General features: G+C 33.7%; 1 protein-coding gene across 1 annotated transcript in view; it reads right to left on the bottom strand.

Annotated features, from left to right (window-relative positions):
- Tl (toll like receptor) overlaps positions 1 to 27,194 on the bottom strand; it is a 407,432-nt gene that overhangs the window by 263,932 nt on the left and 116,306 nt on the right. The window contains exon 3 of the mRNA XM_085945120.1: positions 13,880 to 13,959. The gene's annotated coding sequence lies outside the window, so the exon portion shown is untranslated. The remainder of the gene's footprint in view (positions 1 to 13,879; positions 13,960 to 27,194) is intronic.

Genomic DNA, 27,194 nt, shown 5'->3' on the forward strand with positions numbered 1-27,194 from the left:
AAAATCCACTTCCGGCGCATCGCGCACCAATCATGTGACAGACACAGTATCCGGCTGTCAAGTGGCTCCATCTCTGCCGTGACGTACGACATTGTTAAATTATACAGGTATGTGAATGGGAAGCTAGTAAATGTAGGTTAGCATTAGTGCACAACCGAAATACTATTGGATCCTACATACTAAAGAATCCAATACCGAGCTAAAATTTTGATCCCGGGATTGGCATTTTTTCGATAGTTTATATAAATTATTTATTTAGAATTATCTTCAAATGTGTTAATCTTGCCAGTTTTTTGAATAATAAAATGCCTAATTCTTGTCAAATTTGGGATCACAAAGATTATTAAATATAATTTGTTATCGTAAATATGTCACTATATAATGTTAACATTAATATTACTAATGGTTTTGTAAATGCGTTTAAATATTAATTTTTCGTCCTAAATTCATTATAATAAACGGATTTATTATTTTTCTGATGTTGTTACGATTGCGCTCTCCCCCCATGTAACATAATATGCAGGTACAATTACACGTCACAAACATAATGATTTTTTACACATATCAATTGACTCAGATTGATAAAAAAAATCAATCCCGAAAATTACGGGATTACTAATCCCGGGATTCGTAGATATCGAACATTGTCCGGGATTCGATTCCCTAATAGATACCATGTCAGAAGAAAACAAGTCGAGAATATTGAACCAGTGTTACAAGTTATAGGTAAGGTTGATACACAAGTTAACCATACCTACTTAGATAACAGGTTTAGTCTGGATTTGTTGATCACGAAATTCCCAGATTGAAAACGCTGATAATTTTGAATAAATAAATACAAAATAGAATTTAATTAATAAATTGCATCCAATTATTCCGAGTTGGACACGTTGGATTTACGAGATATTCACAAGGCAATACCGTTTATTTTCATATATTACGGTACCTACAATCGGTCTAGTTTTTAAAAATATAATAGAAAAGAATTTTTGCCACGACCTTGGGAAGCCGTAATTCGAGACGTAGAAGCAAAACCAGTGCAAAAAGTGTAAATGTAAACTGTAAACAAACGACGACTAGTACTTAAGTTAAAACAAATGTAATGTTTGTTAATTTAAAAGTAAAAGCAAATACAATAAGAAAATGTGTAATGTTTGACAGCATTCAATCAGAGACTATGTATAAACATACCACATTAGCGCTAGGGGCTTGATAGTTTTGACAGAAAACGAGAGCGGTGTCGAACGAAAGAAAAACAGCAATTTCAAATGAAATTATCTCGACGCAAGTGCAGTTTAGAAATATCAACCATAACAATAATCACATTCACCCTGCCAAATTATTTCATCTTAGCATGTTCAAGGTAAAATTGTTCCGCAATTGTGAAATGATTGAAAATGTGACGACCCACAAGCATAATAAAATTGTATGATTACTTTTAACGTGGTATCTTCACCCTATTAAAAATGCTCTTGTATACAATAATATGAATAAAGGATGTCACCCGTGGTACCTATACAGTATATTAAATTCAGGTCAGAAAATAATCAACAGTAAACGGTTATAACTACCATCAGTCGAAAGTATGGCAACTTTTTCATTAAAGTGTGATGATTCTACGAATTATTGATGTGTAGGTAAAAGTAGGTGTCTACTCATTCTGTGTTACGGGGTGGTGAGATTTTTTAAACGAAAAGTCGTTACACGGGCAGAGGCAGGTACATCATAAATGATAATAGAACTCGTTTCTCGCATTAGAGAAAAGTGTTACAAAAACGGCATGCTGCGAAGGGTGACACGCGAGCCGACTGCCGGCGCGGCGCAGCGGCGAGGCGGCGGGGAAATTCGCGCGGCGCTAATGGTTTTTCCCAAAAAGAAAAGTGTTTTTCCGGTCGTCGGTCGTTTGTCTCGGCGGCCGTTACACTGCCTGCGACAGTCGTTACCCGTTCGTTACGAATTTCTACGCAAGTCGAGATCTGTGACGTAACGATGGTGATTGGTGGTTGAGTAGCAGGGTAGGTAAGTATAAAGGTAAATCATTATGCAGTGGCACCATGGGTAGGACAAACGCGGCTTTGAGTTGAAATGATATTGTTTTCTAGCATTAAAGTATACATTGTCGCACGCAATCCAAATCATGCGCGAATCGTTGATAGTGCCACTGTAGAATGATTTACCTTACCTAAATATCTACAAAAATATTTTTTGTATTTTTTAAACAATGATTCAAGGTCATTTGTTTTTAGTTAAACAATGCATACCTATTTATAATTGTAAAAAATATATTTTTATTATTCAAGTTAACTAACTGAAATTTGCTTCACCGATTTTTATATGGAAACCACGTGTTTATTATATATCTTTGATAGAGACAGACCTAATCCATAGCAAGACCATTAGCTATGAGTGTAAGCAAACAATGTATTTCATCATATTATGGACATTTGTATCAGAACATATTAATTAAAGTTCGTAAATGCTTGAAAGAAACTTTTGACACAATGATAATAATATGTTCAACGAACAGACGTATCTCGGTCTGTACTAGGCATAACATTTTAATAAGATCTACAATGTTAAATTTAGACGCACATAAATTTAAAACGGTAAGTACCTACTGCAGCGTAGATACAGCGTGTTCACGCCTACCTACCCACACACCTTCCGATCTCCGTGTGCATTCTCCTCCGGACTGGCGGCGAGTGTAACCCGAGCATTATCCCCAATGATATCTACATTTCCAAACCGTCCGTTATTTATGGTAACGAGAGACTAATCTTATCTTTAAAAATATAATAATAATAATTAATAGACTAGATATAAAATACAAATTAAATGGAATGCCAAAAAATTGGATGCAGAAATCATTCATTGCATATTATGACGCGAAAATGTGGTGTTTCATCACCTGTAGATACTCGTAGGTACCTACATAACTTATTTTTGGATTATTCTTCTGCTAATAAATTCTCTGCAGATAATATAGTGATCTAGATGGGCAAATTAAATCTTAAAATTTGTGTGTTCTGAAAAAATAAATTTGTTTTCCGTAATATGATAGATGCTTCAGATTTTTGAGCACTTACGATGAATGCCAGCGACATGACATTTTCAGTATCAGAAAAAAAATATTAATTTAGAGTCATCATCATCATCATCATCAGCCTGAATCTATCCACTGCTGAATGAAGACCTCTTCAAGCTGCTTCCACTTCTCTTGGTCCTGTGCGTTGCGTTGCCACGTACCTACTTCCGCAGAACTTTATAATTTCATCGATCCAGCGGCCTCTAGGTCTACCTTGCGGATGTTTTGTATCTCTGGGATACCACTGGATGAGTAAATTTGTCTAACGATTGTCTCTTCTTCGAGCTACGTGTCCAGCCCATCTCCATTTGAGGCTTTTAATGAACTCTATCACATCGCAAACCCTTGTCTGCTCCTTATCCACTCATTCCTCTTTTTGTCATTTCGCGTTATGCCCAGAATGCACCCCTCCATACCACGTTGTGCTACTCAAAGTTTCTGGATCTCTCTTTTACTTAGGGACCATGTTTCACACGCATATGTGATTACGGGAAGCACACACTGGTTGAACACTTTGCGCTTTAGGCACAGAGGAAGGTCACTGTTGAAGACATACAGGCAGCCAAAAGCACTCCAGCCTAGCTTTACTCTGCGAACAATTTCATCAAATATACACCTGTTGTCCCAGATAGATGTAGTTTTTCACCTGTTCGAGCTGAGTGCCATTGATGAGGGTCTCTTTTTAGAGTTTATAATACATAATAGTTAATAGTTAATAAGAATTAATAATACATAATATTACCATTCATGAAAGTGAGCATTTTTATGTGTAGGTATATAACAGAATCAAATATTTGAACAGCATGAAGTTCAAAGTTAATACGACTTGAATTATAAATTTTACGAATAAATATCCTAGATCTCGAGACGGCAATATTAATCAAATAAATACTCTGTAAAGGTCTGGAATTTGAGATTACGCCGCATCTATGCGCGTCTTATAAGTTAGTAGTTCCGCAAATATTCTTGGTTTGAATCTTCAAACAAAATTCCGTGTATTTACTAAGAGTCTGAAACAGTGCAAATACGGGTAGTGTATCAAATCCCAAACCCCTACTTCGATATAATATGTAGGCGGGAGGCGCTACGTACAAAAGTGGTGTATGCATTGTTCGTCGTCAAACAAACAAAAGAAATTTCGACCTCGCATACTGAGCACTTATCTGAATAAACAAAAATATTTGGTTTCAAGAGCATATATAAATTCTGATTTCTCTATTTCGGAAGATATTCACATAATAATATATTCTGACAACGTATGTCTTCAGAGTTTCTATGTTATAGATGTTTAAACTCTTTCAAAAATAACAAGAATAGCGAACATCCACATTAGTGGCTAAATATTTGATATTTTTATTGGCTTTAAAATGACGGCTTGCTTGTATGTTAATAATTATTGTTGAATTGGATGATTCACAATAATTATGGATAAAGTCAAATTTTCATATACTTAATTCGATTTTTCTTTTCAGTGGCTAGATAAAACAGATTTCTATATTGTGTGTTAATATCACAATCGTAGCTCTACAATTTTCCGCATAATTGGCAATACTAGTATGTATTGATGAGACATCTAATTGAATGTGAATCATGTCCATTTTGACAGTTCCTTCAGCAGTATAAAGACGTATTTGCTAACATTAATTTGCTAATATTAATAAAGCGTGAATTATACTTTATATTTCGACTATGTATTTTAAAATTGCTATCCATGTACTATCAAAATGTGGTAAGTATATACAGTGAAAACCCAATCAGGATCCATTTTGATGGACTTGATCCATAGTTATTTTGAACCACCCAATTATAGAACTAATAATTCTGCCTGCTTCTAGAATTAATGTATAAAAGATGCAGGGCTAGATCAGTGTTTTTCAACCTTTATCAACTCACAAAAATTGCAATAATACGTATGTATGTGCTATCAAACAGCGATAATTTAATTGCGACTAGCTAGTTCTTACATATTATACAATCGTATATATGGGTATGGGGCTACAACAGCTTTCTATTGGTAAAACTTAAGGCATAATGGCGTTACACCTATTGACAACCACTGGTATATATGATTATTAATAAGCAATTGCGTTTTCTCGTCATAATAGGCCAAATAAAAAAACAGAATACTTACATTATATAAATTGATTAAAAATATACCATAGAGATGTATTCAAGAAACTATTAGTACGGACTTACTACTTACGGTACCTACTTACTGTTTAGTTCCTACTACCCTAATGTATTCTATTAGGTTGGGGAAAATTAAAATCGCTTAGGTACATTTTTTTTATTCACAATTAATTGTTCACGAGACCCCGGTCATTCATTATTTGAATTGTATAGAATAGACCCGCTGGTTGAACTAAGTCACGAGGTTCTTTTTATCACAATTAACGTTAATATAACACAATAATTAATTAATTGTGATAATATAAATATTGCACATTAAACAATTTATGTGTAGGCATATCATTATCACTTCTTAGTATAGTCATCCATTAAATTTTGCGTGACATTCACTCTGTTATCATTTTGCATATATATAAGTAAGAATAATCAAATTAGCACAGCAAAAACATCATCAAAGCGAAAAAATTGTATTCGAAGTTTGTACATGAATTGGACGGTACAGACGACAGAGATTGGACGCATTTTCCATATCATTCCGAAAGGGAATATTAAGTCTCATGGACGGCTAAATAATAAGCAAAATATAAATTGTTAACTTTCACTAATTCGTAATTCGCTTGTAAAAAGAAATTTTCATTTCCGACTTACATCCTACATAATATACAAAAAAAAAATAGGAAAATACTAGTTTTTCGTTTAATATAATTTGGGAATCGCTGGTGTCTACATAGTAATTAGTACATTTTTGACCTTCCATGATAATTAAAGATCTTATACAGATATCTCGAACATTGATAATGCTGTATTCCAATTCGCTAATTAAGAATAATATCAATCAAATTGGTACACAGATAGTAACGAGTAGACAGAATATTATATTACGATAAAGCTGATAAGAAGAGTGATACTGATAAGGATAACATAGAACTACATAATTTATTTATGAAATATTACAAGTATTATCTGAATGAGAATAAAAAAAATAAAGCATAATGAAAGAAACCACGATAAAATAACTTGACACTTTTTCATAAAGTGTTGCCATAAAGAGAATAAAAAAAACTCATGAAAGAATAATACCAAATGACAAAATTCACTCGAAACTACGTCACTTGAGCCATTCATATGACAACACTTCATAAAAACATAAGGGATTCCCACAGGAACAACTTTCGAGTTTGTGTGGAAACAAAACAACGCAAGTTTACTGAACCATTTTTGTTTTCCGCCTTTTCTTCTTTTTTGTCCTTTGTCGTTTCCGGCCTGGGGAATGGATAGAAATTTGATAAATGGGGGGAAATTGTACATACACATGCACTGTAAGGTAACTATACCGCATGAAGGTAGGTACATTAAAAATAATGAAAAGATATTTTATCGTTAAACAAAAATACACAATATGATAATTTTCTTCACAATATAAATAAGTATAGTAAATTTACATATGAATTAACGAAAAATTATTAATTTTAGGTGATTATTGATCAATCAAATAAAGTTGTGTTCGATTGTCCGTAAAAAATGCATCCAATGATTTTTATCTGGAGTTATATTTTGGGGGAAATGTAATTTTCAGCGCCACAAAAGTCCTGTCAGCATGACTTATTCCGCAACAAAGTTTTAACTATTGTAGGAAATCTAGAGGGAAAAATATATCGACGAAATAAATACATTCAAATTTATTTATCAAATCGATTCAAATTCCATTAAGTAATGTCAGTAGACAATATTGATTTTCGATACAAATATATCTGTTAAGTAAATTTGTTCTTATGTAAATTTGAAGAATAGCCCTTTTGGCTTAACAATATATTGTTATGGAGCCAGCAATACAATTGAAATGCTTCAGTTTACTGTGTGTACGTATACTAAAGTGCACATTTACAATTATTCGAATGAATAGTTCACGACTATTATACCATAGCGTTGTATCAAACAATGTGGTTACTCGCACTTATAAAGGGAAATTTTCTTCGAAATACATATTGGCTATATATTTACATACTAAATAACATGAATTATAAATTATTGTGTACCTAAGTTAATAGAGACGAATAAGTGTATTGTGGGTCAGTACCTAATTATTATAGAAAAGAAAACACGATGAAATACCAAAGTATGTAGCATTAAATAGGTATCAACGAATAGATAGGTACTACCTGAGCAATCAACAATAAACATGCCATTTCCAGAATATCGCGTTATTTATGTATTAATACATTTTCGCAATTGCTTATAATTCCTATGTTTACAACCGTTCGAAACACATAGCTATCTTTGGGGAGGTACCAAACGAATTCGCGCAACGGTAAGAAAACTATCGGTAGTGATGTCCCCATACCGGATTGCCGCATCACCAGAGAACCAGTTGATAAATCGATTTACTATCAATCTATCAACACTAGATTATTCTATAATACGAGATAAATTAAACGTTGACTTGAGTGTGATCATTAAGGCAATTTCAATATACCAAAAGAAAAGTGATAATATGCCTACTTAAATGATGCTAATGTAATAGTACTAATCAAATTTAACCTGCCTTTTAAAATAATATGTAGGTACCCAAAAGCGGCTATATTTTTATTAACTTCGTTAGTCCGAATTATTGAAATAATGATGGTATTTTATGGTACTATGACAGTTTAACGGATAAATGAAAGGCTAATAATTTTTCAAATAAAAAATACAATTGAACATACATAATTTTGCAAACACTTATGAGAAAATATATTATAACCAATAGTTGAAAAAAGTAAGACACTCCGCAGGAATCGAACCTGCATCTCTCAGGTTTCGCGCCCACGCAAATAGACCACTATGCTAAAGGTACCATACTTAATTACGATAATTTTTAACTAATGGATCTTATAATTAATACTCTCTTAAGTGCTTTCTTAATGTATATTTTCTCAGAAGTGTTTTCAAAATTATGTATGTTCAATAATTAGAATGTTACATTCTTAAATCTTGTAAACTATTCGTTGAATAAAAATGTTATTAATTAAAAAATACAATATTTTGGACTTATCATAAATTGATCAGAGATCATAATATTAATAGGTATACCTATAACCCGTTGAGTTGGTACTAATATATCTTGTGCGAACCAGTTGATGTAAATTTGGCGGGCAACCTCTAATACAGTCGTTACCGGAAGTAGAGCCTATAATTTAGATCACAACGATTCAGGCTTCACTGATCTTTTATTGTTGGTATTAAAAAGTTATAGCTGTTTAAACTGTTAAAGCTGCATAGTAATAATAATGTATTTTTATAGCAACAGAATCTAGAACAGTTTTCTTACTAACAAACTAATACTTTCAGATAATTGGCAAAGTAAATCTTTGTAATAATGTGAATTAAGAATCGACTACAACAAACAAAAGCAAATGTTATATTATCTCTTCGTGAAAATATTTCTATAATGATAAAGTCAAGTAGGTACCTACCTAATGAATATAACATGTTGTTTTGTTAAGAATTTAATAATACATTATAAGGCGAGTAAAATAATGAATAGGCACATCTCAACTGAAGTGTTTACAATAAATTGTTACAATATTGAAAATGCATTATTTGGGACTTTACTAAAATTATCTCGTCATAAATTATACTAATGGTTTTATAAATGCGTTTAAAAATTAATAAATGTAAAAAATCTTAATACCACTGCACAGTTATGTACCGAAATATGACTATATTCTAAAACATTAGAGCGAGAGGTTTAAAAGAATACTATTTTATGTAATAAAAATACTTTATACAGTCATCAAATGTTTAAAATAAATATAAAGGATAATAAGGCTTCAAAATTATACAAATAGATTATCTACAACGTTTAAGGTATGTCCAGGAACATGCTTTGAAAATAGAAAAAAAGCTCCATTTTGACCCACGCTGAGCACGTTCCGCCCTTAAGAACGAGGGCAATGTATGCTCTTCTTCGAATATGTTCGATTCTAATAGGATCATATGAACCTCCACATAGTGGAGGTTAGTATTAACACATTTTTTTTACGAGAAATGGATATCAGCCGCTTGCTCAAGCGATTAGGTTCATATTCTGACTCATCCACAAATTGAAAAACAATATAAGTACTTGTAAGACCCAGGATTCGAACCTGGGACCCACGATGCTATAGGACATAGGCCGATGCTTAAGCCGCGCAGCCAATGTGGGTATTGTATGTACGAGACTCATACGAATACGAATATTATTTAAGATATATGGCGATTTAAAATAAATAATTAACTAATGAGGAGTTGATGATCATAAGGATCCAATGGCCAAATGCATGGTCAAAGTTAGATGCTCAAGTGGCATCAAGCAAGACAACCTTACACCGGCGACATAGTGTAATTAGGCTTGGGTTTGGGCGAACACCAGATCCAATCCATTCCAGAAATTGATGATTTTTTTAGGTGCCGTAAAAAACGAAATAGTTTGAATACCACTGGTCTAGCCGATAAATAATTAAAGAAGACATTGACGATATTCCATTGGTACGTAGGTGCATGATTTTTAATACTTATTTTATATGCTTATAATTAATCAAGGCAGGCTGAAAAGTAATAATAACTATATCGAGAATTTAAACTTAAATGCACTGAGGCATATTAAGAGGGAAGTGCGGCTATTTAACGCCATGGGGCAAAACGTATCGCACCAAAGTTTTTCACTTTTCACCACATCGCTGGATCAAAGGCGAACCTCGCGCCTCTGAATAAGTTGATCCCCCTTGCATTAGCCCTATCTACTCCGGTGAACGATTGCCTGCATTCAATCATTCCTAATGCATTTTTTATCAAAAAGTTACAAGCGTCTTCAACATTACAATACTCAAATAAATATTATATTATTAGAATAATTCAACATGATAAAACTTTACAATTAAGTATAAAAACGTTATAAAGGCATCATAACAATACAATTAAACATTATTTTTCTTAGAGCCTAGAAATGGATAATCCACTAACAAATGTTTGCTAGACGAAAAGACAAATTTTACAAAGTAGATACATATTTTTAACATAACCATCTTATACTTTTCAGTATGTAGTCTCGATAATGCATATCATGAAAAGTCTGCCCGAGACTTTTAGTATTTTTTAATTAAAATTTTACCTTGACGGCTTGAAAGTCGTAGTTCTGAGTATTATGCTATAGCATAGAAAATATGCAAAGAATTTATGCTAATTAGGTGGATCGATTAGATGAAATAAATCTTGAAACGTTCTAGTCTCCGCATCTATGCCGGCAAAAATAGAGAAAAAAGATTCAGTGCACTGTGTCGTCTATGTCAAATTGGCTATACTACCCTTGAGACGTGAGGAAGATTACAAAGACGAAGAAAATTCAAAGGTGCCAATTATATTTAGCATGGTATAGATTTAAAAAGGTTTTTTAGAATGAGGCAATTTTCACTCAAACCTCAATTCAGAAGTAAATCTCTCCTGTTTTCTATACATCAAAATAAGGCAATAGTTGTTATATTGTGTAGCATTGAAAATCTCTGGTAAAATAAAGGGGGCCCGGATAAGGCTTCGCTAGACTGCACTTCACCCCGCTTCCTTAGCTCGATTTTTTATACGAAACTACCCCCTTGTCCAAAAAGTATCCAAAGAGTCTGAAACACTCGCGCAACTTTTACCCCGGCGTACCCACTTTGCATAACATCGAATGCAACGTTTGCTAAAAAAAGGAAAAAGACCCAATTCAGTAAAGTGGCATAGCAGAGCTGATAAAATAAATATATTTTTAATAATATTAACACTATTGATCGACGGTAGGTACTTGACACTTGATCCTTTACTTAGTAGGTAGGTAATATGGTGTTTACGTACTTTTATTGTATTAATTTATTAAATAAGCGAGAATTAACTGCATTCGTTGTCAGTGCATATTTAGCATTTAATTGGTGGGTGCGCATAGAGCCCGATTCTGCCATTCTTAAGAGTTAGGAAACCTTTACAATACCCTCATCCATTGCCATCCATCGAATTGCCATTCGATATCGACGAGTAATTTAAATACACATTCAGAAGATATATTATGTTTATCACAATACTCTATGTCTCTATTGAAAATGTAGTAAGGATAATATTACAAAATTATTTGCCTCTCTTTGGTTGAAACATTATTTCTTAAGGTGACGCATCAGTGAAACGCCAAATAATATTCAACTGTACGCGCGACGAAATTTTGTACTCGCTTCGCATTCATGGAGGGAACGTCGAGTCAGACATACGTCACTTTGCTGCGTGATAGCGACGGGCCAATTAATTCTAAAATCGTGTAAAGATGACTAAAAACGTTACCCATTTACTTTAAAAAGAAAACATGTCAATGAATATATTATTATTGTTACTAATAGAATAATAAACAGAACATAAAATGGACGTATGTTGGATTTATATGAGAAATAATATTTCGTTTGACAGGCGTCTTTTGCACCCGCGACCCGCAATCCGCACATCGCCTGGCAACGATCTTTTTAGACCGTGCCTCAACTAATGCATGGCCTTAAAGTACGTAATAAATAATATTAGGTATCTACTAATTATTTTGTGTTCCACTAAAACGTTAACGACGTAATTCACGGCGTTGCTAAGTAATAACCAAGTAAATGCGTAATATCGCAGGAATTAATTTCGTATTTGTATTAGGTATAGATAGATCGACCGCTAGGTAAAGAAGGTTCGCTAGAATCCACGAGACTAGGGATTCCAATCCCGGGATCCCGGGATCTCGAGCTATTTTCGATACCTATGAATCCCGGGATTGATAAACATAATCCGGGGATTTCGGGATTGATTTTTTATCAATTTTTATGGAAAATAAAATAAAAGCGAAAATATAACAGAAAAAATACTTTCAATAAAAAATAACTACATTAGAAATAAACTAAGTTTGAATGAAGTTTGATTTATACCCATGTGTAGGTTGCCGATTCATTTTATTTTTTCACATAAATTATTAAAAATGAGAAAGATTGGAAAAAAAACAATACTTCGCACTTTTAACAAAGTGATCACCATGATATCATACGTTTTACGGCAGTTTCATATTTGGCTGACTAATTAGATTTATGAAGCGGAAAGGCCATAAGTACGCCATGATTATTTGCTTTACTATTTTAAATCTCGCTAATCCATTCATTATGTCTTTACTATCAGAAACAGCAATCTCATATTAAATTCACATTATCATTTATATTACAATATTATTTACTCCATTAAACTTGTGTATTTCCAAGATTGAACGTATACAATATTAACAATAAATGTCTTAAATAGTATAAATTATACTAGATTTATTTTTGACCGATTTTATCAATGTTATTTGTAAATATAAAAATTTTATATTAACAACGGAAAAAAATGCCAATCCCGGGATTGTCAAATTGTAATCCCGAAATCCCGGGATCAGAATTTTGGCTCGGGATTGGATTCCCTACACGAGACTGAAGAACAAAGGGGGGCAAGACTACCAAAATAAAGAAGACGAATTCGCATAATACGCATTGTACGAGTATCTACCTATAACTAAAATAATTTTATTTTTATCAATTTTTATAGCTGGTTGTTCATACATTATATGTTATTCGATAGATATCACAAAATAATGTGAAACGGTCTCTGCATCAACGCCAACTGGCTCCGTCCACCAATGCGTATCAAAGCAGACGGGTTCTGGAACCTTCTTTACTTATCAGCGGAGTTGTATAGGTTTTGTTCCACCATTGCGATAGTTTGCAGACATTCACGACGCATTTCGACGTATACTGATATTCACAGGATAAGCTGTACTTATAAGCCACAAAACATTGAAAAAATAATCACCGAACGGTTCATAGGCCAAGGTTTTCAAATAACTATGAATGTAGCAACAACAGATAACAATAATATTGTCAAATGACATCTTTGTTTAATTCTGAGAGCAGATCACCGTTCCCAATTGCCAATATTCTGTCTGGGTCATCAGCTCCCGTGACATGCAAAATTTAATACTTATACTATATATTATAGTAGATAAGGATTTTGTAAAAAATATATAATATATATATATACCTAATAAACAGTTGATGATTTCAATTTAAAATTGATTATTTTTTTTAATATATTCTACAAAAATGAATGTTTTATTTTTCCCCTGGCTGTTCCGTTCTGTCACTGTTTAATTTTGTCACTGTTCTGTTTTATCACGTTCTGCTTTGTCCGGTTACCGTCAAATTAACGGGTATGTTTTTGGGCAAATGACGTGTTACAGTGAGTATTGTAACTATTAGTAGACCATTTTTTATTCGCGCAAGCGCACAAAAATACAAATAAAAACACTGCCGTAAATCGGTCTACTATTAGCTGGGTGAGGTGGGTATTCGATACTTTTCCCCCAATAGTTTGTTACTTGGGTATCGATACACCTAGCATACACAAGCACGCTACATAGTTATCATTTTATTTTGAACACCAATAAACTGTGATTTGTCGCATAAAATAAGACATTTTCGCAAGGGGGCCTCCAGACCTCAAAATCAAAATCCTCATCAATATCCACCACTGTAACGTTGATGATACTCATCGATAGAATCAACGACTTCCGTAAAACAAGAAGTATAAGTACCTAGTCATGTTTCATAAGTGAATAACATTGTTACGTACCCTTAGCAGAATATGATGTGGCACCCTGTCGATAGACGAGTAGTTGTTCGCATAAGTGCCTCCGCAAAACACTGCCTTCACTGAAAATTGATAAAGCACGTTTAATATCGTGAAAGCTTTTCTTTAGCAGGTACTAGATAACTAGAGTATGGTAGGAAAAACATCAGGGGTGTGGTTTAATATAACCTTGTTAGGAACTTTATTAGAAGGATAAAGTAAAATTAAAATTGGATTACGGCACAAGTAAGAAGGTGCCATTAATTTTCGTTTGAAGTAATGTAATGACAGAATGATTATATTCACACTGTATACGCAATCACATTAAAAATATAGTAGGTACCTACTAATATAGTTTCATTGTGTTTTAATATGCGAAAAACTATAATTTTGAAGAATTTAAGATAAAAGATGTGCCTTTACAGTTTTTTTTTCAAATAATATAATTTTTACTCATTCGAAATTGGCATAGAAAACACTAATCCCACCATGAATAGGTATCTAAAAATGGCCAAAATTACAGCACTTCACACCTAGAATAAAAACATATTAATGCGATCAAAAGACCGAAGTGTATTTACATTTTAAATATGTATTTTTCGCACTTTGATTATTCTTCAAAATTATTGAGATTAAAAAAAAATCCCAGTTTGGGCCTTTAAAAGACGTGAAAGCTGTGACCGTATACTTTTTATATATTGTTTAGTAATAGTTTCATCATAATATTATACTTATTGAAAAACACCAACCCCAATTTTTCGGTAATTAAAATTGGAAATTGGAAATGAAAATACACAATATAAAAAAATATTAACACTGTGCCCAGAATTGTACGTTCACACAGTTTCCATGGATATTCAAACAAATTAAAAATAAACAATAGTATCCCTTATTATTCAATTCAATTCATTTTATTTTACATATTGTGGACATTACAAATTATAAGTTTAAGACGTTCACAACATGACATTTAGAAAAAACGAAATATTATTCAAACAATATTAGGTACATAATAAAAGAGATAGATTCTACAGCATAAATGTGTACATACAAAAAATTATATAGGTACAAGGAAGTACACCGGATGAGTTAAGCAGAACCTACTTTAAGAATTTATAAAATAACGTCCACCTATACTCATCCTCACGTAGATGGAATATATCAACATCCGAAGCGATTTGGTTGAACAGAGTTATTGCCCTCCCAATTGGCATCACCAATGGCAGGTTAGTTCTGCTCCTCGGGAGAACAAACAACTGATGCTCCCGATTTCTAATATAGTTATCAGGGACACAAAAGTCAATACTACCAAGAATGGCAGAGTTCTCATTCACACCACGTATAAGTCGAAAAAAATACGTGGCCAAATATTGATATCTTCTAGCACTTAAACTACAGTATGTAAGCATACCTAAGAGAAAGTCAGTTGGATAAAGCCACGGATAGTATCCATATAACCTCAAATAAAGGAGTCTCAAAAATTTCTTTTGAACTCGCTCCACCATAAGGTCATATTTCAACTGATGCGGGGCCCAAACAATCGACCCACTCTCAAGCCGGCGTCTCACTAAGGAATTATAAAGAATTTTTAATACAGTAACATCTGAAAAGACCGGGAAGTACGCAAGACGAAGCCCAACATTTGTAGCGCTTTTTTACAAATGATAGCAATATGACCACTAAATGACAGCTTACTGTCAAACGTAATGCCAAGATCCCTTACAGAAGGTTTTCGCGAAAAAACTTTGCCATGCATCGAATATTAGAAAAATAATACTCGCGAGGCTCTGGTAAACGATAAAATATTGCATTTTTCAATATTGAAGTCCAGTTTGTTACGTCTGCCCCAATCTAATATATTATCTATATCAAGTTGGAGTTGACGACAATCGTCCAAGGTGACAACTTTCATGAAGAGTTTCAGGTCATCAGCGAACAACAAAAACATAGCATTTTTAATGACCATTGCTATGTCATTTATAAAAATCGTAAACAACAATGGCCCCAAGTTTGAGCCCTGAGGGACACCAGAAAATGTATTGAACGTCTGTGACTGATAGACTATATAGAGATATAGATTATATAGAGATAGACAAAAAATAATTCGGTACAAGTCGGTTATGGGGAAGCCAGGCGGTACCCGAGCTAATTATTTTATTGTCATAGCCGATTTTGGCAAAATTCATGAATTTCAATAATGAAAACCTAACCTAACCTTACCTAACCCAACCCAACAAATAATCCAAAATATCGGCTATTTTCAAATTGTGTTTGCCGCTGGCTTCCCCATAAACTACTTTAAATAATTCCGTACATTGATTGTTTTACCACAAAACCGTTCAATATGTTAGTACGTAGATAGGTATCTACCTACCACGAATTGAATGGTCTCCTTTATAATTTTGAATTATACTTTTACAACCAATTGAAATAATGACTCTAGTCATAGTGGTTATAATCTGAATAACAATATAGCAATTTCAAAATTGGGAAATACATTATACAAATTTAAGATTTTCGAGTTAAAATATAACATATGCGTTAACAACTTTCCAAAAGCCAAAAAATATAAATATTAAATCATGTTCTTAAAAGTCAACTATTTGATAAATTGAACAATTTAAAACGCTACTGCGTACCTACATTCACATATTGTGGTTATACCATGTTTTAACATTACAGACAATATAAGTACCTAGTAGAGTTCCCACAAATTCTTTAGTGGAGCGAAGTATCTTTTAATAATATTGGGTCTTCTTGTAATAACGCCAGCAAAACAGATATTGTTTTACAGTTTTTATTTTCCACAAGATGCAAGAGAAAACAATTTACCGGTAAACTTTCAATAAACTCCTATATGAAAATAGGCAGGCATCCGGCCTTTTATATTAAAATTATATTAAGCTTTTAGAACATGGGTGTACGATGTAGAGCGTATAAACAGATATTAAATAATGTTGTGTTTTTCATTACATAGAAAATAGTTTGTACACATGCCAGGTTTTAGCTATGTACCTATTTCAGCAGATTTCATTGTGACTAGTTCTTATAGTTTAAATATTGTATCAACCCCATTTCAAAATTACGCCAGCATTATTGTTATGAATAAAAAGGAAACCAATGATATTTTCAAGCTTCCTATACCGTGATGAAATCTGGACCACCAGACTATAGAATATAGGAAAGTGAATGGGATAGGAAGAGAATCAGCGCGTTCTAGATATGAAGGAAAATACTTCGACTCGCTAACAACCATGCACACTAGAAGTTGTGATCGAAAAATAATCAGAATATGTCAATTTTGAATTTCGAGAAATTAATCTTCCCATATCTTGAGAAATCGAGAAATAGTCACTAGGCTAAGCTACTGACCGCAACCGCGATGAATTTTAAAGAAAACGAATGGAATTTCTTAAGAAAATTAGATTTAGGTATATGTAAAAAAAAATGACCCTCGACGTTCATTCTGAATGGAATTTCATAAATTTCCTGTCATTTTTTTTTTCGACGATACGAGCTAAAAACGGTCAACTTGTCAATCTGAAAAAAAAATATGGCAAGATAATTGCAGGATCTAAAAAAATAGAAATAATTCGGCAAGAGAATATAATATTTATTACCCGAGAGTTTCCAGAATTCTCGAGAAATAAAAAAAAAGATCTCGAGTTCTCGATAAATCAGAAATTCTAATATGCACAAATTGGAAAAGCTTGGCACCAAAGAACGTCTCCCGTCTACCTGAAAGAGACGCGTTCTTCAATTATTCGGACACATTGTTATGAGAGATCTGAGCAACCTGGAGAGGAGGGTGATTAGTGCTGACGTCTAAAAAAGAAAGTCGGAGCCACACCATGAGGAAAGCGACTGACTTAAGAAATGGCCGATACAATCAGATTCAATTCAATTCAAATTCAATTTTTTTTATTTCAGGTACTTAAAGTGAACTTAACAAATTACAAATTTAAGACGTTCATAACATGACATTTTAAAACAAAAAAAATAGTATTGATACAGTTTAAAAAACAAAAATGATTAGTATCATAAAAACAGTATAGAGTAAATACAAAAAAATATAAACTAGATGCATGGTAGTAGGTACACCAAATGAGCTTGATAGATCCTATTTTAATGAGAGTAGGATCAGTCCAGATTGAAAGAGAATGTTGGCAACCCACAACGCCTATAAATGAAATGATTATTATCCAACATACCCAAATAATATATACAATCGATTGAAGGATGGTACAAACTCGATTAAAATCAAAGTTACAACACTTTTTTTTATAGTTATTCAAGAGTATTTTCTTGGAAGACCCATTCATATCAAACAATGCTTCATAATTTGAAAGGAATATACACGTTAATTTTACTACAATTTTTACGTCACTCGTATGAAATTTAACTAACACTACTGAACAGTTTATTGCAAGATACTTCTCTAAAAATCAATATGACAAACTAATAAGCAGGCTTAGCAGCAGTCGGAAAAATGACTGACGATAAGCTAAGTGATTTTCAGTGGTAGAATGTTGGCAACCCACAACGCCTATAAATGAAATGATTATTATCCAACATACCCAAATAATATATATAATCGATTGAAGGATGGTACAAACTCGATTAAAATCAAAGTTACAACACTTTTTTTATAGTTATTCAAGAGTATTTTCTTAGAAGACCCATTCATATCAAACAATGCTTCATAATTTGAAAGGAATATACACGTTAATTTTACTACAATTTTTACGTCACTCGTATGAAATTTAACTAACACTACTGAACAGTTTATTGCAAGATACTTCTCTAAAAATCAATATGACAAACTAATAAGCAGGCTTAGCAGCAGTCGGAAAAATGACTGACGATAAGCTAAGTGATTTTCAGTGGTAGAATGTTGGCAACCCACAACGCCTATAAATGAAATGATTATTATCCAACATACCCAAATAATATATATAATCGATTGAAAGATGGTACAAACTCGATTAAAATCAAAGTTACAACACTTTTTTTATAGTTATTCAAGAGTATTTTCTTGGAAGACCCATTCATATCAAACAATGCTTCATAATTTGAAAGGAATATACACGTTAATTTTACTACAATTTTTACGTCACTCGTATGAAATTTAACTAACACTACTGAACAGTTTATTGCAAGATACTTCTCTAAAAATCAATATGACAAACTAATAAGCAGGCTTAGCAGCAGTCGGAAAAATGACTGACGATAAGCTAAGTGATTTTCAGTGGTAGAATGTTGGCAACCCACAACGCCTATAAATGAAATGATTATTATCCAACATACCCAAATAATATATATAATCGATTGAAGGATGGTACAAACTCGATTAAACTCAAAGTTACAACACTTTTTTTATAGTTATTCAAGAGTATTTTCTTGGAAGACCCATTCATATCAAACAATGCTTCATAATTTGAAAGGAATATACACGTTAATTTTACTACAATTTTTACGTCACTCGTATGAAATTTAACTAACACTACTGAACAGTTTAATTCAAGATACTTCTCTAAAAATCAATATGACAAACTAATAAGCAGGCTTAGCAGCAGTCGGAAAAATGACTGACGATAAGCTAAGTGATTTTCAGTGGTACATGTGAATGTAAATTTGATTTCATTGTCCATTTGCTCTCCATCGAACGAGAAAATATGTTCATAATTGTATCATAAGCCTATCACGGTAGGAATGGATGTAATTTTTACGATTATTGGACTATTAGTGATCCAATTAATTTGATAATTATTCCGCGATCACTTACTTATCATTTACGTAATTCAGCATGTTTAATAGCAGATAATAAAGGGAAAACCTCACAAACGTAATATGACTACTAAATAGCAAACAAAATGTCAGGTAAAACCGTGAAAATTATGAATAATTTAGAAGTATTATAATAACTTCGCGAAGAAAATTACTACAATAAGAAAATCAAATATTATACGCAAATAGATGACGGGAAATCTGCCATGTTTTCTGATATATTAAAGCAGTCGCAATATTGCCACGATGCTGAATAAATATTTCCTAAAGTTGAAAGCTAATTCCACTTTCATTCATTCATAATTACTTTGTCTCTTGTTTATGCGGAGGTGGAAAAACTGTCGGGTCGAGGAAAAGAAATTTCGTATCGTTTATTTTTAGATGCGATCAGGCGGGTTCAACATTAATCCACATGAATTACTTACCCCACGCAGGTTTTTCAAGATTTCAAGTTTTTTTTTTCATTTCCATTTTCATCAATAAAATACATATTTCATAATATCATAATACCCATTTCATATTTTACACGGGGACCTACTAAAATCGATTCAAATATTAAAAAACAAGGGTTCCAGTTAATGTTTCAATTCTGAGTTCTTGTAGAAGTTCCATGACCAAGTAATGGAAAAACTTACTTACAATGCTACAAGTACTTAACCTAGATTATCAATATGTGGTATAACCAAGGCCTGAACAAAAACGATGCATGAGTGCGAGTGAGAAAGTATTCGGCACCTTTACAATCTCTGCGACACGCGCTAGAGTAAGATAAAAGGTCTACATATCTGTGAGCTAGTTTCCAAAAGTATCGCCATCAAATCGGGGCGAAACGCTTCACATAGCGTCGATAACTTGCGAGCTCGAGTTGCTAAAATTGATATTTGTTGTGTTAAACATAAAGTCAATGGTAAATATTTTTAGTTAATTAAGTAGGAAAGATGGTTCTGTGTGTTGTCTTAAAATGTGGTAGCCGTACTGATAAGCAAGAAGATGGTATTACGTTTCATATGTAAGTTGATACATGTTCGTGATAATTAATTTGTATTTTATTATAGGTATATTTTAATATCTGTGACCTAGTGTTTCTTTAAAATAACTTAAATTATGGATATCTTTATCTAATGGTTGCATTTTGACCGCTTAAAAATACTATATAACGTAAAAAAAATAGAAAATTATATTTTAATTCTGAGCGTCTAGTGCGAGCACTTTGGGCGAGCACTAGCGAAATGGTCTATGGTCTCGAACATTTGTAGACGAATGCGTTCGCTCGCCCACAAACCAAACGCAAGGCACGCAGCTTCATTTAGCAATGCAACGGGTGGCGTCTAGATGTATCTATAGTCTAAGGGTATAACCTACTCCTCTCTCATTACCTTCCACAGGGTAGAGAGCCATCTAGCAAGATTCCAATTTGAGATTGAGTGCATGTAATAACAGCAAGAATTCCAGCGAAGCCACATATGATATTTATTTATACAGTGATGGTTTAATAATTGCAAAAGAAAGAAATATAATATTTGGTAACTTACTAGGTAGGTGCCTCCACATAGTGGATAATTTATCAAGATTTTTTTTGTTTTTACGGGAAGTTGATCTCAGCTACTTGCTCAACATATTAGCTACATACTCTAGGTCCAAACACACATTGAAAAAGCACATGAATTTACCAGACCTGGGATTAAAAGCTGATACGATACCGCTCAGCCATCGTGGGCGTCAAACCTATTATCACGTACAATTAAATGTAGATACGTAGGTACTTAAGGAGTTTTCATTGCCCCGAAAAAATAGCAAAATGACTTTCCGTAGATTAGACTTAATAAAAATAGATTTTTTGGAGCAACTAGTTCAGGCTTGGGCGGATGAGAGAAGACGGCCATTTTGGATTTGTTTACAGAACTTGATAAATTAAAAACTGAATTCCTCACCACAGTAATTGCATCCATTACGCATACCTACAATATTATTTGTGTAACAGTGAGTACCTAGCTACTAAACCTCGTTTCGCTATAAAGAAAATTAATACCTCACCTAATCTACATATAAAATAAATATTACTATAAGGTAAATAAAATAAGAAAGATTGAACAATAAAACACAAAAAGATCTAAAAACCATTAAATGTTCCCAAGAATAATATAACAGATTAATTTAACGGATTGTTTATAGATATACCCAGTTAAAAGAAGCGAATAAAACTGTACAAGTATGTTTAACGCCGTTTTTACTTGGGAAAGTCTGGTATAGAGAAAATTCTTTTACTTTTCTGCTTTCCTTGAGAAAACAATTCTTAATTATATCGTCTTCTCCCCTGTATCGCCGGCCCCCATAAATTGTTTAAGAATTAACGAACACGGGACAAAATCCAGCAACTCTATCACCATATATTTTCCATTTGTTATTCGACCCTGCGTGAACCCCCCCAAAGAAGGAAAAGGCAATCTTTTATACGATCGGTCAACAATAATTATAGGTAAGTAATAAGATAACGTGTATGATATAATTGAGACGCTACGTGTGATAGAAAGCTCCAACATAAGATTGTAGACATTGGATTGACATATACTTGGATACAGCATTGCATTCAAAACATCAATAGATCATATCATGCACGAATGCGAATTCGCAATATGCACCCAACACCCTTCCTTATTATTGCAATATATATTATTTAGTTAATTTTACTAGTAAATTAAATATACCATTATTCAATTAATTCTGTAAGAATAGTTTGAGGCACCGAAGTCAAAAAACGGTATTTTATCCTCGACATCTAGTAGGTACCTACTAATATATTATACTCATTGACAAAAATCTCATGGCCCTTGTTCGTGGATCTGGAGAAAAGAACGGAAAATGAAAAGAAAAGAAAAAATACGGCTTACACAGTGATTTTTCATTTGAATTGACGTAATTAGCAATGCGAATTGAGAAAATTAATATCAATATGAATGGAGAGGCAGTAAAATGCCTACTCATTAAGTGTATCCTACTATAGGGATAAATAAAAGGGCTAATACATACGACAACGCAGATGCCGTTGCGTCAAAGTAAATCTTACTTGATGCCAAATGTATTCAATTGGAATTATTCAATTCAATAGGAATGGCTTGCTTGATGGTAATTGAATACATTTGGAATCAAGTAAGACCTGCTTTGACGCAACGGCATGTGCGTTGTAGTGCGTCTTAGCCATTGGGGGGATTTATTGTTGATCTGTATTCAATTTGTATGAGCATGGTCTCAAGTTAGATAAATAAGGTCGTTTACGAGGTCGCTGTTATTTTTTAGATTCTTTGTTCACATAAGTACCTAATACATACATGAATGATTGTAGGTCAGTAAGAATTAAGTAATAATAAGAAAAACAATATAATATGTAATTTGAGAAATAAAATTCGGTAATATAAAAATCGAATGGGAATGGCTGGAGCAGCATTCAACTCAATGCAGAGTGTCTGGGACTAACGATTGTACTTGGTCATAACCAAATGCCGCCTATTCGACGATTGCATTCTGACCGTGTTGCTTTACGGTAGCGAATCAAGGCACCTTACGAAGGCTCAGAGCAACCGTATACCTACTGAGGTTCGAAAACAGATGTTTGCGACGGATACTGGGTGTGCGGTGATATGACTTTAGAAGCAATGAAGAGATAAAATAACGCACGAAGCAGCCTCTCATCATGCTGAGAGTAAAGAGGCGACGTTGGACCTGGCTCGGCCAGGTGCTACGGATGCCAGAAGAGAACCTCAACCTGGCTTGCCTGTTTTTCAAGCCAACTGGATTCCGGCGTCCTGGAAGGCCGCTAAATACTATCTATAGAGTGTATACGGCGGAGCTACAGGATGCTGGTTTGACATGGAACGATGCAAGAAGACTGGCGAGCGACTGGGATTCTTGGAGCCGCCTCGTGGTGTCCATATGCTACAACTAAGGGGCGGATATGGTCGAAGAAGAAGAATACAAAAATAAATATGTTGAAAAAGTAATAAGGCAATGCAGAAAGAAATAAATCACTCTGGAGACACTTCGATACAGTGGTGGTTTGATCCAAGCTGCCGGTGATGATGATGATGCTGGTATAAACACACTTGCGATCAGTTGCCTATTCCTCCCCTATTGCTGTTTTTATACTTATTTGTATTTACCGATCCTTTATGACCCCGTAAATCTGCTTCTAGTAAATAAAATATCCGAATGTGGGAGGGGTGACTGACCTGTGACAGCAGACAGAGAAAGAGAATGGGGATATTCTTTGATAATTCCATCGAAAATTTACTCCGAAAAAAATTGTTACAAAACAAATCGAATACTACTGAAACTGAAAACAAGTGAAAATAAGCAGAAAATAATATAATAAATATATTACAAAATGACACTACTTTCGTGATGAGTATGTATTTATTTAAAGTTACTGTTTCATTACTGGACACAATACCTACATTAACACATTTTTGATGAGGAGTGGTTGTTAGCCTTCAGCCAATCCGAAAAAAACCACATGCATTTTTGACACATAATAATAGAGTGACATTCACAATGAAGTAAAGGCCTCTTGTTCCGTGGATCAATGTGGCTGTGTCAATATAAAATTTACATTTTTTTTTATAAATAAATAATGTACCTACATACGTTTGGATCTATTCCATGGAGACAATATTTTGAGCAAATGGCAAACAACTCGATCGAGAAGGTTGTAACGCATATGGTAATTTATTATTTCATTCTTATTTAAACAAAATAATTCAGATATGTTGATATGTACAATGTATTTTTTTTAAAATACAATGGGCTGGTATAACAATATGATATTAGGTAGGTAAGTGTAATCTTTCAGTGGTACAATAAACAATAAACGAGCCTAATCTCGGTAGAATCGTCACATTTGGCATATGTATGTGGAAGGGTGAATGGAATGAGAGAAGAGAATGAGTTATGAGGAGGTCTGCATCAACCCCAACTGATGATTTTCGTATTAAAAATGCGTACCTACGCGAAATCGACAGCGTTTAACCACATCGAGTACGGATTGAATTTTAAAATATGCCTGTCTTTTGAAGTAGACAACGATAAGCAGGGTCGCACATCAAAACTCGTCTCATCTGCAACGTGTCGAATACGTCCATGAGACGTCATCGTTATTCACAAAACACACCTTGCCGAATGGTGCTCCGCAGATTGGTCGACTTTTTAGATTTAAAAAAAAGCATTAGTGCTGCTATCAACAAATCGCACGCGTTTCGGGATGCTAGTCGAAGACGCCAGAACACATACACACACCTACGAATTGGTACGAACATCGAAATGTTTAAGTAGGTATACGTTTAGAGAGATTACGCGTGACTGTCACTAGGTAGATGTGCGCGGTCTTCATATGCAACACCGGAGCGACGATCCTAAAAGGTTTGTGATATAGCTGTGCGGCCAGAACGCATACCTCACCTACGAATTGGAATGTTAGAAATTTCTATCTAACCTATTGTAACGAAACCTGACGTAGATACTATTTCATGGGGTTTTACAATAATAAAACATGTCATGGCATACAGTTGTTTAATTAAATTTAATGGAATCTAAATATAATCACCATTGTTAACTATCTAATATTAAATTACTGTTTAACCCTAACGTAATTTAACTAAAAGGTTAACAAAAAAGACGTGGGCCGTTTCATCACGTTTTGTGGTTGCATAATGCAAAAAAGTGTACATAGTATTTATAAACAATGGCCAATTATAACATTGTTAGCGAAAGTCATTACACTCACAACCTAGATAAATACGGAATATCCATTTTTTATTCATTCCATTCGGTATAATGCCAGATCCATTCTAAAAAAATTGTCCATTAGTCTGCTGTCATAAAAATACTCGTGGATAACTTTTGGTCCATTATGAAATTCACGACATCTACCGTGGCACTTTTTGTGCGATTTTTAATTTATTTATCTCTCCGCTAGATCTGCCCACTTATAACAACACAGAAAATAAATAATAGATATGAATAAACTGTAGGTATACTTGGCTGGATAGAAAGAAGATTTCATTGTTTGTCGTATAATGAATACGTAACGATTGCGTGGGAGACAAAACAATATGAATGTAGTATGTATTATTTCAAGAGATCAAATTTTCAACTGACGCCTTCAATATTGCTTGTATTTCATAAAGCATTACAAAATACATTTTTAATAAATTTATAATATTGCAGGAGAGCTTGCAAATGAAAGCCGTAAAGTAATGTCTGTAATGAGAGATAAACAAGAGTCACTTGGTGTCATAAACTCACATATTGCAATATTGACATTTTTGAGTTAAATATGCCAAGTGATTCTAAATGCATTATACAGAAAAATAGTTGGTTATCAAAAGTCATGTTAAACCATGTGAAAATCGTTGACAAAGTTCACTGTTGTTGTTAAAACTCACATATTTCAAAGAATAATGTGAGTTTTGTCACCAAGGCCTTTCTTACCAATCAGAGAGCTTTATTTCCAATTGCATGTTGTATGTCTGCAGCGCTAGGAGTATTATATATATTTAAAAAATAATAATGTAAATCACTCATTAAGGCCTCAGTTGAGGCATGGTCTAAAAAGATCGTGGCTAGGCGATGCGCGGATTGCGGGTCGCGGGTGCAAATGACGCATGCCGAACGAAATATAATTTGTCATATAAATCCAACATGGGTCCATTTAATGTTCTGTTTATTTTTCTATTAGTAACAATAGTCATATATTCGTTGACATGTTTTCTTTTTCAAGTAAATGGGTAACGTTTTTAGTCATCTTTACACGATTTAAGAATTAATACCCCCGTCGCCATCACGAAACAAATTGACGTATCCACACCTCGACGTTCGCTCTCCGAATGCCAGCGAGTCCAAATTTCGTCGCGCCTATAGTTGAAAATTATTTGCCGTTTCACTGAAGTATCGTTTTAATATTCAAGGGAGCTCAAAACTTTTCATATAATTACAAAACAAAATGCTCTGATGGTTTTCTGCGATTATCTCAAAACTTGATATTTTGAATATGTGAGTTACGACTTTATTCGCGAGTGACGTCATTAGTAATAATGAACTGAATTACTGAACCAAGCGCGATCCTCATCAATGGAACTCAAATCGAGTAGGTCCAACAACTACGACTATTTCGGAAGCAAGTGTTAGTTATTGACGGTGGTAGGATGTATGACGAGATTGCTCGCAGAACCAAACTGACATGGAGTGCATTTGGGCGCCTGAATGTTATCTTCAAATAAAAATTGACCTTCCATTGTGCCTAAAGCGTAATGTTTTCAGACAGTGTGTGCTCACGTATGCATGCATATCGGGCTGATCACGTCTTCGGCGAGTGAATAACCGCTAGACAAAATATGCAGTCATAATGTGGCACCCAAGGAGCACTAACTAAACACACAGCAGCTCTAAAACCTGATGGATAGACGAAATCATAAAATTCGGCTGGTGTACGTGACAACGATCTGGACCTTATCATTAAGATAGTATCTTCATTTTTAAGTCC

This window comes from Rhyacophila brunnea, unplaced genomic scaffold, assembly GCF_057557595.1.
Source record: "Rhyacophila brunnea isolate RB1 unplaced genomic scaffold, BYU_Rbru_1.0 scaffold_18, whole genome shotgun sequence".
In the NCBI taxonomy this organism is placed as follows: Eukaryota; Metazoa; Arthropoda; class Insecta; order Trichoptera; family Rhyacophilidae; genus Rhyacophila; species Rhyacophila brunnea.